General features: G+C 46.9%; 2 pseudogenes across 1 annotated transcript; both read right to left on the minus strand.

The window, feature by feature from the left end:
• Positions 1-1287: 1287 nt before the first annotated feature.
• LOC125540500 (disease resistance protein RGA2-like) lies at positions 1288-7134 on the minus strand (annotated as a pseudogene). Its single transcript, XR_015617772.1, has 3 exons — positions 6583-7134; positions 2263-5723; positions 1288-1854 (listed from the first exon to the last, which is right to left on the minus strand). The product of XR_015617772.1 is annotated as a disease resistance protein RGA2-like (transcript).
• A 2376-nt stretch (positions 7135-9510) lies between these two features.
• Positions 9511-10531, minus strand: LOC147988052 (uncharacterized; annotated as a pseudogene).
• Between the last annotated feature and the right edge of the window lie 4496 nt (positions 10532-15027).

Genomic DNA, 15027 nt, shown 5'->3' on the forward strand with positions numbered 1-15027 from the left:
AACCGCTGCGCCCACCGGAAACATCCACCACGCTCCAATGCCATCGAGTCGCCGTGAACCAAGCAACACCCTTAAGAAGGACTGCGACGACGACGACGCTGCTGCCCGGACAAATCCTAGGATTTCTCCCGGTACACGGAGGGAAGCGGGCGAGAGGTACTCCCGACGCCCTTCAAGAAGGTTGATGGCGCCCACAGGCGTCACCGCGCCGGTGCCGGGCGGACCCGAGAGGGATTTCGCCCTGCCCTTCATACCCACAACCCAGGACCAACCGGCGGCTCCACCACGCCAACCGCCCACCAACCTGCGCCACCACAGTCACGAGGACACCACTGTCGTCTCTCCACCGCAAACGCTGCGAGGCCGGCCGAACCAAGCGAGACCACCGCCGATAGGGACCGGGAGCACCCCAGCCACGTGGGAGGGGACAACCTCCACTGGCACAAGTCGTAGCAGACCGGACGCAGGCGCGGGAGCACGCCGGACCCCCTGCCCAGCCGGGCCCAGATCAGGCCCGTTAAGCTCCTGCCGCTGTGCTGCAGCCGACGCAGCGCAGAGCCGCCGATCCCAACGACCTCATCCCGCCAGCCCAGCCAGAGGAGACCCGTCGGAGGCCAGACCAACCCGCCCTGACCCAGATCGGGCCCAAAAGGGCCCGGATCTGGGCCTACAGGGCTTCACCGGCCAACCCCTGCCGCCAGCCGCCACCGCCGCCAAAGGGCCGCGCCGCCGCCGCATCTGTGCCCGATCTACACCGGAGAACCGCCCGCCGAGGTGCACCATCGCCGGAAACCGCCGCCCGAGCCGGGGAACCGCGAGGGGGAGAGGAAGAGGGCCGCCACCGCCGGCTTTGCCACGACGCCGCGCGGGCAACGCCCGGCCACGCCAGCCGGCGGCAGCGGCGGGAGGAGGGGTGGGAGGTGGGGGCTGGGCGGCGAGGGGAGGGAGGGCCGCCCCGGTCGCCCCGCTCGGGGGGCGGCGCGGGGGGTACGGGGAGGGGAGGGGGGGTCACTGCAGTTCTTTCTGAAATACGATCTGTCCTGGTTTACAATGCAAGATAATTCCAATGCAATATCGAGAAAAATGCAGTAAGAGTGGCACTTGATCTGCTGGTGAAAAACAATAGAAATATCAGTTGCAAACCAAATTTGTTTCCGGATTCAGTCCTGAACTCCTGATCACCAGCAGGCAGATGCACTGCTCTGATCCCAGAGCCAATTTATGATGCTAGTACAGCCACAAACATGCTGAAAAAACAAAACAAATTTGAAACAATGACAATCTGAATGAACACTGCAAACCAGATTCCTTTGCTTACTTCTGAAACCCGAATGTACAGACTGAAAGTGCAGAAGCCATCGCCCTGAAAACAAAACCCAGTCTGAAACTGCATAAAGGGCAAAACAAACAAAAAAAAGGACCAGTGTCTTAACCCTGCTGCAAACCAACTTGTTTTCCTTACTTCTGAAAGCCCAAGCACTGTCTTAAAAAATGATGTTGCAGTATTGGGGGCTTCAGGCTCTCTGGTCACCCCAAGCACCAGCACCAACATTAGCAGCAATGCAACAAAAGACACAAATGCATATACAAATACAAGAGATGCAAATTGACTCTGTCGTTTCATAGGTTACAACAAGTTTAGATAGTTATCAGCACAAATATGGGAAATGCTTCATGTCATGAAACTGCATAAAGGGAGAAGCAGCCAAGGAGGTATTGATAAGACGGCGATACAAAAGACATGTAATAAACACCACAATTTCCTTTCATTGTCGCCGACAAAGTATGTTGTGCTCTGGCCTTGCAACTTCAAAGTACTGCACCTATGTGCGCCTGCGTGCTCGCCTGTCATCTCTTCACATTGAAGAAAAAAAATGGTCAGTAGAACAAATTTGGAAAAATAAATAAATAATAATAGATAGTTGGACCTAACAAACACAACACGGGCAGCACTTGTACATCTTCATGTTAGCAAGTTTTTCTCAAAATGACACCTACATGGAATTATTGTGAACATCACAATGTTCTTTATGGAAATGTTAATAGATCAAGATTATATATGAACTAAATTGGAACTAACAAGCAGAAACAAGATACATAATGCATGTAGGTGTCATCGATAAGTAAGTCCAGTGTACTTTAATGATGATGATATAAGATGGATTGTTACGGCATATATACATGAGTTATTTCCAGTATATAGGGAATTTTGAACAGAAGGGAAGTAAAAACTGGACACGAGACAAGTGTTAGCACAAATACCTTAGGACGAATCTTCTTTTGATCTTCCCCGCTTCCCTCAAGTTTGGACACGAGCGTATCAGCACCTTTATTTTTGCAACTGCCTTTGCTCCACCAATTGAAACTAGGTCTGGAAAATCACCAATCTCCAATTTATCGAGTGATGCAAGATTATTGCACCAAATGTCGCCTGGAATGGATGTTATACCCTTGCATCCAGAAATGCTCAGTGAGACGAGGGACGTAAAGTTTCGTAGGCAGCTGGTAACATATAGAGAGATATCCCCACACCACTTTAAGCTGAGCCTTTGGAGAGATGATGGCAGCACCAATCCTCTTTGCCACGTGAGACTTGGGCAGTTAAAAATCTCCAGGTGTTTCAGATAAGTTAAACACCGAGGCCTTTCACCTGGCAGGGACAATAACTCCCTACAACTTCTGATTTCAATCCTCTCAATAGCAGGTACATATTCTTGTGTCAGGAAGTCACCAAGGGTTGACAATTTATCACAATCACTAATCAATAGGACATTAAGAGACGAGAGTGCCGTAATCCTGCCAGTGCTCTGAATAGATGTAAGAGATTGACACTTAATGTGTAACTCCCGTAGAGCTGGAAGACTCCACACTTGTAGTTGTATGGACGTGACAAACTCTGATTCTAAATGAAAGTAGGTGAGGGAGCTGCAGTCAATATTGCCAAAGAGAGAAGAACTCCGCAGACTGAGTGTCTTAAGGGACGACGATACCAATCCTTGGGAGCAGATGTTTGGACAATGGCACACCTCCAGTTCTTCAAGGAAATGAAAATCCGTAAACTTCTCAATTGGTACTGATGCTAACATTTTGCACTTTTCAATTCTTATTTTCTTGATGGCTGGTACATAATCTGGATGCAGAAAATGCTCGAGACATGATATATTTTCGCACCCATCAATGATTACATATGTCAGAAACTTGAAACTACCAATTGCAGGTATCTCACTTGAGTTTATGCTCTGTGAGATAAAAGGAGGTGATATGCTCTGCAGTCGAACACAACCTACAAAAGTAAGTGATTCTAAGCTTGGCAAGTTTTGAGGCTGAAACCAGCTTGGGAGAGGCACTGGCATAATTCTGGAGGAACAGAGACTTGAGACTGATAGGAGGTTGCAGAACTTGAAGCACTTCTTTGTTCTGGATGATTTGAGACTCAGGGAAGCCTAAAATCCCCGGCGATTGCATCTTCAGTTTCAACTCGTAAAGATATTTCTTATTCTTCAGTTCGGCTTCTGCTGCAAGATCCTTACTTAGGATGCCAACATTATCTATCTCCAACTGTCCACGGAACTGGTTCAGATTCTTTATTAACCTAACTCCTTGTCCATGCCCATTGACTGAATCAAGAATCGTCCGACCGCCAGCATAATATCGTAATCGATATGATCCAAATTTCTGTAAACTGATCAACTTATTGAAGTCACTAGGCAAGCTTTCTAGCTCGAATCGCTTGGCATATAAAATCTGCAGATTATATAGCCTACAAAAAGTTGAAGGGATCTTCAATGGAGATTTCAAGGTACCGAAGATGCTTCCAGTTGCCGATACTTTCTGGTAACTCACTTGAAGAGACACAAGAAATCACACGCATATGCAAAAGTTTACTACACCAGTGGTCCATTATAGAACATGTATTTTCTTCTAAATCCTTCTCGCAAATTAGAGTACGCAGCTTTACGTACTTGCATAGTATCAACATGTTGGAATCATCAAAATCACAGCTAGGTTGTACGTACAGATGACGGACATTCTGGGGAACTTTATCAAAGTCACTCTTATTTCTTAAGATAAAGCACTCATGCTCTGAAACCTTTTGTACCATGTCATGCATCAAGTCATGAATCACGTATCCACCACTAACATCTTTATGAAAGAAGGATCGTGCTACAAGGTCTTCAAAATATTGACAGCCAATATCTTGAACTGAAACACCAGCCCGAGTTTCCACAAAGCCTTCTGCTACCCAGATTTCAGCTAAACATTCCTTACCAAATATGTAATCTTTGGGGTACACAGCACATAATGCGAAGCATTGCTTCAAATAGAATGGTAAATACATGTAGCTCAACCGAAGGGCAGGCAAAATGTCAGTCTCCTCTTGGCTCAACTCCCACATTTCACTCTCAAGTATAGAATTCCAATGTGATGCTTGAAGATCCATGCTTAACATGCGTCCCAGTGTTTTGGCAGCCAAAGGAGAACCCTTCAATTTAGGAAGTATTCTTCTACCAATGCACTCTAACTCGGGGTAATTGTCAGAATTCTCAGATCCGAACAAGCACGATGCAAAGAAATTCCAAAAGATGTCATCCTTTAGACCTTCTAATATAACAGGCTCCACGGTGCGCACCGCCTCGGTAACTTTTGGACATCTAGTGGTGATCAACATCATACTTCCCTCTTGAACACTTCTAAAAGGTGCACAAAACCGCTTCCAACACTGCCCATTTTCCTTTAAGGCATCATCCCACATGTCATCAAGGACTATCAATAACATTTTATTGTTCAAATGGTTAGATAGAGCATGCTGAAGAGAATCCAAATTATCAGTGGTGGCCCCCTTCTCGGTACAGGATTGTATGACCTCTTTAGTTAACCTCTTCACATCAAAGTCATCTGAGACACAAATCCAAATTATCAGCTCAAAGTGAGATTTCACTCGTTGATGGCTGCAAATATGTTGGGCCAAAGTAGTCTTTCCAACACCACCAATTCCAGCTATTGGCAAAATAGGAAGACTCGATACTCTTGATTCATTACTGACATTGCTGCTTGTTGATGTGCTTGTTGATGCATTGGTTGAACTAGTTTCTCTCTTGCGTTTTGAAATTGTAGGTACATTGAGAAATACCAATATCTGCTCCAGCTTCTCATCACGACCAAATATTTTTGTTTCATTTGGGAAAGAGGTAGTTTCCGGCCTAACTAATTTGTCAAAGCGTTGTGTAACTCCATGAAGCCCCATATTGTTGAGCTGACTTGAAAGATGATTAAACCTCAATTGCACAGCATTCAGTTTGTTAAAGTTGCCTTGGATGACAGTATCAAAGAACTCAATGAAAGGAGATTGGCTTGCACTTCCCTCCACTTGCACCTTCATCTCATACCAGCTGAACTCATCAAGAAGGTTCTCAGCCTCAGACACTACATCCTTGAGATTCGGAAGGAGCTTGGCCACACCATGTTTGTGGCTTCTCCACTCTGCTTTATCAATGAGGTCGTACATTGCAGGAAGAGTATCTCTGAGACATTGCAGGCCACTCTCCAACTGCAATACATGACCCTGGAGACCTTGCTGTTGCGAGCTGCTCCATCGGGAGTGCAGAGATGAAATGGCAGATTTGGCCCACTGAAAGAAAGTGACACACTCATTGAAGCCACTGATGAACCCAATGGCAGCAGATAAACTCATTGTGGCTGGAGTCTGGACATCTATTTACATCCTGTAAAGCAAACAGTGGAAGTAATTAGCATTACACAGGTAGCATTATGGAAGTAAATTTTGTAGTCAAAGTATACAACAAGCTGATAATTGCAGTAACTGTCCTCTCCAGATATATTTCCACCAACGAAATTAGTTTCAGCAGACACATTAGCAAGCAAGGGAACCATCATGAAATGCAAATAATGTTATAAAGTTCCAATAAGTCTTTCCAAATGCAAGCAACTAGACTTTGCTTTGAGCAGAAATCGTGTACACGCAATGCAAACTGTACTGAATTTATGTCGTGGAATATACACTGGTATATCCAAATGAGATTTATTCACATATAGAACAGAGAGAAAGAGCCATGGGAATGGGAGGACCATTCACAACGAAAAGAACACATATGATGCAGTTCAAACATCAAAGAGACCTCCCCCTTTGCCCCCCGTAGAAAGAAACATCAAAGAGATGTCCCTCTACTTGGTCCTGTCTGCTGTAGTTATCTTCATGTGGTTTTTCTCCCCTGATTTCTTGCTGAAATTTCCCCTTTCTTGAAAAATGGTTTGTGTAAGCTAAAATAGATTGCTGAATTTTTTTTTAACAACACACAGGTGAAAAAAAAGTATGATGAGGCATAATGCAGGGTCTCCCGGGCAAGGAAGAGTTTCGGTGCTTTGTTGAGAAATTCTCAACAGATCCGATAATATAAATGTGCCTAAATACCATACGACATCAAGACTGTAGCATGATGTGACGTGAGCAAGAACTACCTAGTATGTACTGTATATATCTATCTCCAAGCAGTGGAAATCAAGGACGCAGATGCAGTAAAACAAATCCAAGCAAAGATGGTTCAAAGGGGGAGGGGCGCTCACCCTAGGTCGGCGCTGGTTCCGATCTGTCCGGCGACGAGCCCTCTCAATCTCAAACGCCGCAGCGGGAGCAGGGAAATGGCCGGATCTGGATTTGACGGGGAGCAGTCGCCGTGCTGTCTCCAAGAGTCCACCCAAGTCGTCGGGGGTCCTCCTCACCGCGTGCTCTGATAAAGCACGCCGACACCGGCGTGCTCTTCTGCACATTGCAATTCCTTTTGGAATAATGTATCCTGGAAAAAAGGTACACCTCGTCAGCTTTCTCGTGGTTAGGTGATGGAATTGGAATAAACAATTTGGATGCAGCATTGGAAAAGCACAGAGCGGTAGGTGATGGAACGGGGTGGAACTTGCGGATGGCGTCCTCGCGCGGCGGCCGGCGAGGGAGAGGAGCGAGGCAGCCTCCGGGATGCCGCCGGAGAGGAAGACGAAACGGGCCATGGCGGCGACGGCGACGCGGTAGAGGAAGCTTCAGGCGGCCGAGGATGCTGGCTGGCATATCCGGCGACGCCGGCGATGTTGGCCACCATTGCACGATTGGGGATGCGCAGCTGGGTCAGGGTGGTAGCCGCGTGTAGGAGGGAGGGGCCGGACGCTCTGCGTGGTCGGATTGGAGATCAACGGTCCAAAAGCCACCGACTTCTTAGACTCGGCCTCTCTATTTTCTTTTTTGACAAGTACTGCCTCCGTAAACTAATATAAGAGTGTTTAGAATACTAAAGTAGTGATTTAAACGCTCTTATATTAGTTTACAGAGGGAATACTCCCTACCTAAGTAGTGATCTAAACATTTTTACATTTCTTTACGGAGTGAGTAGTAAACATGCCTGTGCATTGTGACGGGCCCGATAAATATCCTCAAGACCTCCATAATCTATCATCCTCTATTTTAATCACGGTACGGGGCTGGATGAAAAGCTCGAAGCTCTGAGCATAACGAGCGCTCGATAGTTCGGCTCGTTTCGGCTCGTGATCGTTAGTTAATGAACCAAGTCAAACAATGTTTTTTGCTTGTTAACTTATTTAGCTCGCTAATTTTCAAAAGTTTGACATGAGAACCCTAGTTCAAATCAGCCCACTAATAAAAGAGTTGCTAGTTAGTCTAGCCTAGGGGCCTAGCAACCCTGCCCACTTTGGCACTTCTCCTAGACCTAGGAGCTAGCCGCCAGGAGACCCTAGAGTCAACTAAGAGCCATCCACTAGGAATCAAATGTCCTTATTACCTAATTTATGGCGTTGTAAATTTTTGATGAGATCATGGAATTCTTTTGTGTTGTTTACTATCTTAACGTCCTTGTTTAATTTATTCTATTGTGATTGTTTTATGGGATCATGGAATTCTTTTGTGTTGTATATTACCTTAACGAGCACTTGTGGACACTCGCGAGCATAACGAGCCCATAACGAACCGAGCAGAATAGAGGTTTTAGCTCGTTAATATTAACAAGCTTGACGATAATGAGCTTAACAATAATGAGCTTAATGATAATGAGCTGAACAGCCAAGCAGCTCGTTAATCCAGCCCCTGTCCTACCCGTGTCACAACTTATCTTAGTCTCTCGCCATCGATGACCATGGTGTTCTCTAATCACAATATGTCTAGGCTTGATCAATCCCAGGTATTGTATGAGACACCTGGCATTAACGTGCAATCGCAATGGAATGTTTAAAACAATAAAACTAATCTCATCTAGCTGAACATGAGGACTGCTCTCCGCAAGCTATTCCCTACACTTGGTCCCACGCATCGCACTAGGATGACATCACGGAGGCCGTCACAAAAACTTGAAAACCAAACGGTTACTACATTTGTACTGTAATAATGCACATAATAAAGTACTATGAAATCAACCATCGTATCCTCATCATGTGATGCAATGCGTGAACAATGCCGGTGGCGGCCAGCTCCGGTGCCGATCGAGGCCCTTAATCTTCTCCCGCCTGCCGTCCTTGAGGCTGAACACCCCGACGCCACTCTAATCGTGGTCGTGCGGGTCCTGGCACGGCCACTGCTCATTCTCGGTGTAGTAGACGCAGCCAGCCCTGAGTTCCGGGTGCTCCCTGGTCGACACGCACAGCGAACTGTTTACCCCGACAAATAGAGCGGCGTCGCCGATGTCGTCCGTCTCCTTCCACTGCTCGCCGTCAAGGACTTGCACCTTGAAGGAGTGCGCCCTTCGAGGGCCGAACCATCCGTTCGTCGTCTCGTTGGAGTCCTCGAGCACCACCATCAGCCGGCCGCCCGACGCCGTCACGAGGTACTTGCGGTGATCCGCATCGGCCGGCGGCAGTAGCAGTCCAGATGGCAACGGGGACGAAACCCATCGGGTTTTACCTTCCCAAACCCATCCCCACGAGAAAATTGCAAACCCGTCCACGTCCCCATCACCGTGCGCGGGGCTAGTTTTCCGCCCGTCCCCTAAACCCATAGGGTTTCGGGGAACCCGCGGGGAACCCACGAGAAAATCAAAATATTTAAACAAACATAGTGGCAACAAAGAATAACATTTCAACAGCAAAAAAAGCACATTTCAGCAGCACAACTAGAGCAAATTTCAACAAAAAACAACCCGACTTGGGACGTGAAGAGGCCACCATTGAGTTCATCACTGGTGGCTACGCCCTTTCTCTAGATCAGACCGGCGGCAGGGGAGAAGACGTGGAGGGAGGAGGCTCGCCGGCGCAGATCGTGGTCGGCGGATCTTGCGGGATCGAGCCAGGCGGCGCCTGGGGTCCTAGGTTTAGGGTTAGGTATTATGTGGGAGAGAGAGATGAGGGCTCGAGCGAGGGGGAAAGGAGCTGGCGATACTGGCTGTTTGGCCTTCGACACTAGGGGGTGGGGGGGCTCGGTAGTTTTGGGTTGGGCCGCGCAGGAGCACTGGTTGGTAAAAAATGTATTTTGCCGGGTTTGCCGGGTTTCGGGTTCGGGGACTACCGAAACGGGTGCAAACCCACGAAACGCGTCGGGTTGTATAATGTGCCCAACAACAGCCCCGCGGGGATGAAAAGACGCCCGTCCCCGTCCCCTAATAGGGTAAAAACCCGCGGGGACGCGGGTTTCGGGGCCCCGTTGCCATCTTGAAGTAGCAGCCTCGGCGCGACCACCGCGCTCATGAACACGCCGCCCTGCTGCTCCCACGCCTCCACCGCGCCGGTGTAGGTGATGGAGTGGAACTTTCCGTCGTAGTGGATGGCGTCCTGGACGCCGTCGGGGGAGGGTGCCAGCCTCCACACGCCGCCATCCGCCGTGGCGAAGGCCGGGACGCCGAATCGCGGTACCGTGATCAGCATGGCGGCCGATTCAGAGAGGACGACCTTGCGATAGAAGCAGCAGCGCATCAGCTCGGCACCAAGCGTATATGTCCCTCTCGGCGGCCGGTCTGGCAGTCCATCGCCGGGGTACGGCGGTCCCCTGACGAAGTCTTTTTGGTCGGTGAACAGGAAGCTGAAGCCCCCCCACCTCGGCTCGAGGCAGGGTATGGTGGTGATGGTCGGGAGCGCGCGCTGCTCGCCGGTGACCGGGTTGATGAGGCGGATTCGGGCCCGGTCATCGGCGGTGACGAGCCAGCCGCCAAGGATGGCGTGGCCACGCAGCGCGGGCTCTGGGGCGCGTAGCGCTGCGATCGAAGAGGGAGAATAGCGTGGCGGTCTCCGAGCTGTCATCGGGCAGAAGGAGGCACGGCGCCTCCAGCCTGAGCGCGTCGCGTGAGGCGCGGAAGACGGCGGCGAAGGACAGGCGGTCGAGGAGGCTGAGGCGATCGTGGATATTGGCCAGCATGTCCGGCGAGAGGCTCTTGACGGAGGCCTTTGCTCAGATTCGCCGCATTGCCTGCAGCAGGGAGGGAGGGATCAGATTGGTTGGGGGCGACGCCGGGCTCCGCCTCTCCGTGATCGTGAAGAAGAAAAACCCAAAATCGCCGACCTTTTTCTTTAGGGTCGGTCTATATTGCATCTAGATGTGAGATAATATCTCACATCTAACTATGACATTATCACAAATCAGTAGGTAGACAAGCCCATGTCCTGTCCATTGTTTGTTTGTATCGATTTCATGTGCTTCTCGTCAGCAGTAATGCCCCGCCCAGTTAGCGCCACGAGTGTGGGCTGTCGTGCGTCTTCGTTGGCTTTTTTTCTTCTAGCATGTGTACGTCCGTAAATAAGTTAGCACTTGTAGACCCAACGTGTAACCGGTGTTGCGATGAGCCTGTCACATTACGTAGAAAAGAACCCCACTGATGTGAAACCCCTCTCTCTCCCCTGTCACTTTCACCTTTATGTTTTCTTCCCTTATTTAGCACGTGAAAAGCAGCATGGATGCATCAATCAAGTGTTTGTTTGGCAAAATTTAAAAAATGGAAAAAATGACACACTCGATATTTTTTATGGACGAGATGAATTTTTTTTTTGAAATACACGTTGAACATTTTACAAGCACATGACGCGATGAATTTATTTTTTAAATGTGGAGAACATTTTAAAAGTCGCATGTGGAGAAGAAAACAAAAAACCAAAAATAATCAAATTTGCATATCTAGGATGAACACGCAACTGGCTCGGTTGAGTTTTGTTTCACAGGTGAAAATGCACATGCGCCGACTTGCAAGTGAAGTGTATGCTTGCAACTGTGATGAAAAATAAAAAAACGCATGCTCTAGTTGCGAGTCGAGGGTGGGCTTGCAACTGGGATGAAAACAAAACACATGCTCGGTGGCAGTCGAGCGTTAACTTGCAACTGGGACAACTACGAGCCTATTTGCCAGTCGGGGGTGGACTTGCAACTATGAAAACTACAAAACTATAAGCCTAGTTGCGGGTCAAGGGTTCGACTACAACTAGGACGAAACAAACTAGGTGCGCAGTTGCGAGTCAAGGGTGAGCTAGCAACTATGATGAAAAATGAAAACACATACTCTAGTTGCGAGTCGAAGGTGGGCATGCAACTGGGACACCTACGAGCCCAGTTGCGAGTGAAGAGAGAACTTGCAACTGGGACAAATACAAAACTTGCCCATTTACTACAAGTGGGGTAAAAACAAACTACAGACCGAGTTGCGAGTTAAGGGTGGACCTGCAACTGGGATGAAAAATAAAACACAGGCTGACTTGCAAGTACAAGTTAGACATGCATATGGGATGAAACAAACTACGAGCCTAGTTGCGAATCAAGGACGGACTTGCAACCCTGACAACTACACAAAACTATAATACCATTTGTGAGTCGAGACTGAATTTTCCATTAGGACAATGACAAACTACGATCGCAGTTGCGAGTTGAGGGTGGGCTTGCAACTGGGGTGGAAAACAAAACACATGCCCAGTTGCCAGTCCAGTGTGGTGTTGCAACTAGGACAACGACAAGCCAATTAGTTAGTCGAGGGTGGACTTGCAACTGTGAAAACTATGAAACTATAGGCCCAGTTGTGAGTCAAGGGTCCAACTTGCAACAGGGATGAAAAAAATTATGTGCCCAGTTGCGAGTCAAGGGGTGAGCTTGCAATCGTGATGAAAAATAAAAACAAATACTCTAGCTGCGAGTCGAAGGTGGGCTTGCAACTGGGAAAACTACGAGCCCAGTTGCAAGTCAAGGGCGGACTTGCAACTGGGACAAATACAAAACTATGACCTCAGTTGCGAGTCAAGGGTCGACTTGCAGCTGGGATAAAACAAACTAAAAGCCCAATTATGAGTTAAGGGTGGACCTGCAACTAGGATGGAAAAAAACATGGGCCGAGTTGCGAGTGAAGGTTGGACTTGCAACTGGGGCAACTGCACAAAACTACGATATGAGTTGCGAATCGAAGATGGACTAGTAACTGAGACAACAATAAAACTATGGGCCAAGTTGCGAGTCGAGGGTGGACTTGCAATTGGGACAACTATGAACCTACAAGCACAAATGCGAGTCAAGGGTGGACTTGCAATTGGGATGAAACAAACTACTAGCCTAGTTGTGAATCAAGGATATACTTGTAACCCTAACAACTACACAAAACTACGATATCATTCGCGAGTCGAGAGTGAATTTTCAACTGCGACAATGACAAACTACGATCCCAGTTGCGAGTTGAGGGTGGGCTTGCAACTGGTAGGAAAAAGAAAACACATGCCTAGTTGCTAGTCGAGTGTGGTGTTGCAACTAGGACAACTACGAGCCAATTAGACAAACGAGAGTGGACTGACAACTTTGAAAACTAGGAAACCATAAGCCTAGTTGCGAGTCAAGGGTCCGACTTGAAACTGGGATGAAACAAATTATGTGCGCAGTTACGAGTCGAAGGTGGGCTTGCAACTGGGACAACTACGAGCCCAGTTGCGAGTCGATGGCGGACTTGCAACTGGGACAAATACAAAACTACGAGCCTAGTTGCAAGTCAAGAGTCAACTTGCAGCTGGGCTAAAACAAAGTACGAGCCTAGTTGCCAGTTAAGGGTGGACCCGCAATTGGGATGGAAAACAAAACACGGGTCAAGTTGCGAGTGAAGGTTGGACTTGCAACTGAGAAGAAACAAACCACGGCCTAGTTGTGAGTCAACGGTGGATTTGCAACCGTGACAACTACACAAAACTACGATACGAGTTACAAGTCGAACGTGGACTTGCAACTGAGACGACAACAAAACTATGGGCCTAGTTGCCAGTCGAGGGTGGACTTGCAAGTAGGAGAACTATGGAACTACAAGCCCAATTGCGAGTCAAGGGTGGACTTGCAATTAGGATGCAACAAACTAGGGGCCTAGTTGCGAATGAACGGGCTTGCAATCGTGACAACTACACAAAACTACGATACCATTTGCGAGTCGGGAGTGAACTTGCAATTGTTATAGTGACAAACCAGAAGCCTAGTTGTGAGTCGAGCGTGCACTTACAACTAGGATAGAAAACAAAACACATGCCTAGTTGCAACTATGAAAAACACGGACCCAGTTGCATGTTGAGGATGGAGTTGTAACTGGGACGAAAATGGTTTCCCTCTGCCCCCTCAAATGAAGATTGTGTGTCAAGGGAGGACTTGCAAGATAGTTGTTTGTCAAATGAAACACAAAAGGCGAACCAGATGCATGTCTTCAACGTGTGGACAAAGATCGAACCCCTTAGTCGTCTTCCTCCTTCCTACTCGCATCGGCTCTACTCCAAGGCAAATGGGGGTGGGAGAGAGACACTGACGATGGAACTGAGGAAGCGGTGACCAACTCGTGTCTTCAACATATAAAACGCACGCCAAAAATAAAAAAACGGGTCTTGAGATCGTGTCACGAAGTCGGCCCAACAAAAGACACACACGTGAACGGGATGACAAGTGGACACCAGACATACGGCGAGACATGGAAGTATAGGATGTGCGTGACAAAATAATCCAAGATCAAGATTTGCACAAAAAAATTTAAAAGCGAACAGGTCGAACGATCAAAAACTTAGATGAGACATTGCTAAATATGTTGAAAAAAAGTTCATGAACTTGAAACAAATAAATAAAGAAAGACAAAAAATGCTAATCATGTATGTAGAAAATGTTAAAACATGTATATAAATATGTTTCCGATGCATTCAAAAATGTTGAGTGTATATTGAAGTAAGTTGACACGTGCTAAAAAAATCGATTAAAATCAACAAAGAAACAAAGAAAAATGCAGAAACCACCAAAATAGAAAAAAGAGAAAGAAAACCCAAAGCCTATGAAAAAATGAAGACAATGAAAACTAAGAAAGAAAAACCATGAAAGTCAAGAATGAAACAATTTAAACCAAAAAACAAAGGTAACCAATGCAAAAATTAGAGTAGGATAACCCAATAAAGAAACAAGAAATGAAAGAAAACCGATGATAACCGTGAAAGAACATAATAAAGAAAAACAAAGGAAACAAAGAAAAAGCAAAAGAAGTAAAAACAATGAATACCGAAAAGCAACAAAAAATTAAAATTAGAAACAAAATTATCATAATTCTTTTCAAAAATCATGAATTTATAAACAATTTAATTTTTAAAAGCTCATAAATTTAATACAAATAAACAAAAAGGTAAAAGTAAAAGTGAAAAGAAAAACAGCAGAACCGACTCGTGCATTTGTACCATGCACCCCAGCATGGAAAACAACACATTTGTTTAGGCAAAAAAAACAACACATTTAATCACGAAAGAACGAAATCGCTGTGCCTTCCTATTAATGCCCGGTAAAAGGACATGTGTATAACAGCCCAAAGCCCTGTGCGGGCATAACAGGCCAACAAAAACAACAAAAGCCCGGCCGTGGGACACAATGGACCGAGGAAAAACAAACAACCAGGCGCACACATGCATCGATGCGAAATCAAGCTCGCACGAAGAAACAGGCGACAGGATAGATGGAAAAATAAATGTGTGCGTGAATCTTAAAAAACAGGACAACATCCAATGGTTATGGATTTAGATGTGAGATAGTTATTTCACATTAGATGTGAAATAGCAAATCTG

The sequence above is a fragment of the Triticum urartu genome, chromosome 2A (assembly GCF_056163025.1).
Source record: "Triticum urartu cultivar PI428250 chromosome 2A, HENAU_Tu73, whole genome shotgun sequence".
NCBI lineage: Eukaryota > Viridiplantae > Streptophyta > Magnoliopsida > Poales > Poaceae > Triticum > Triticum urartu.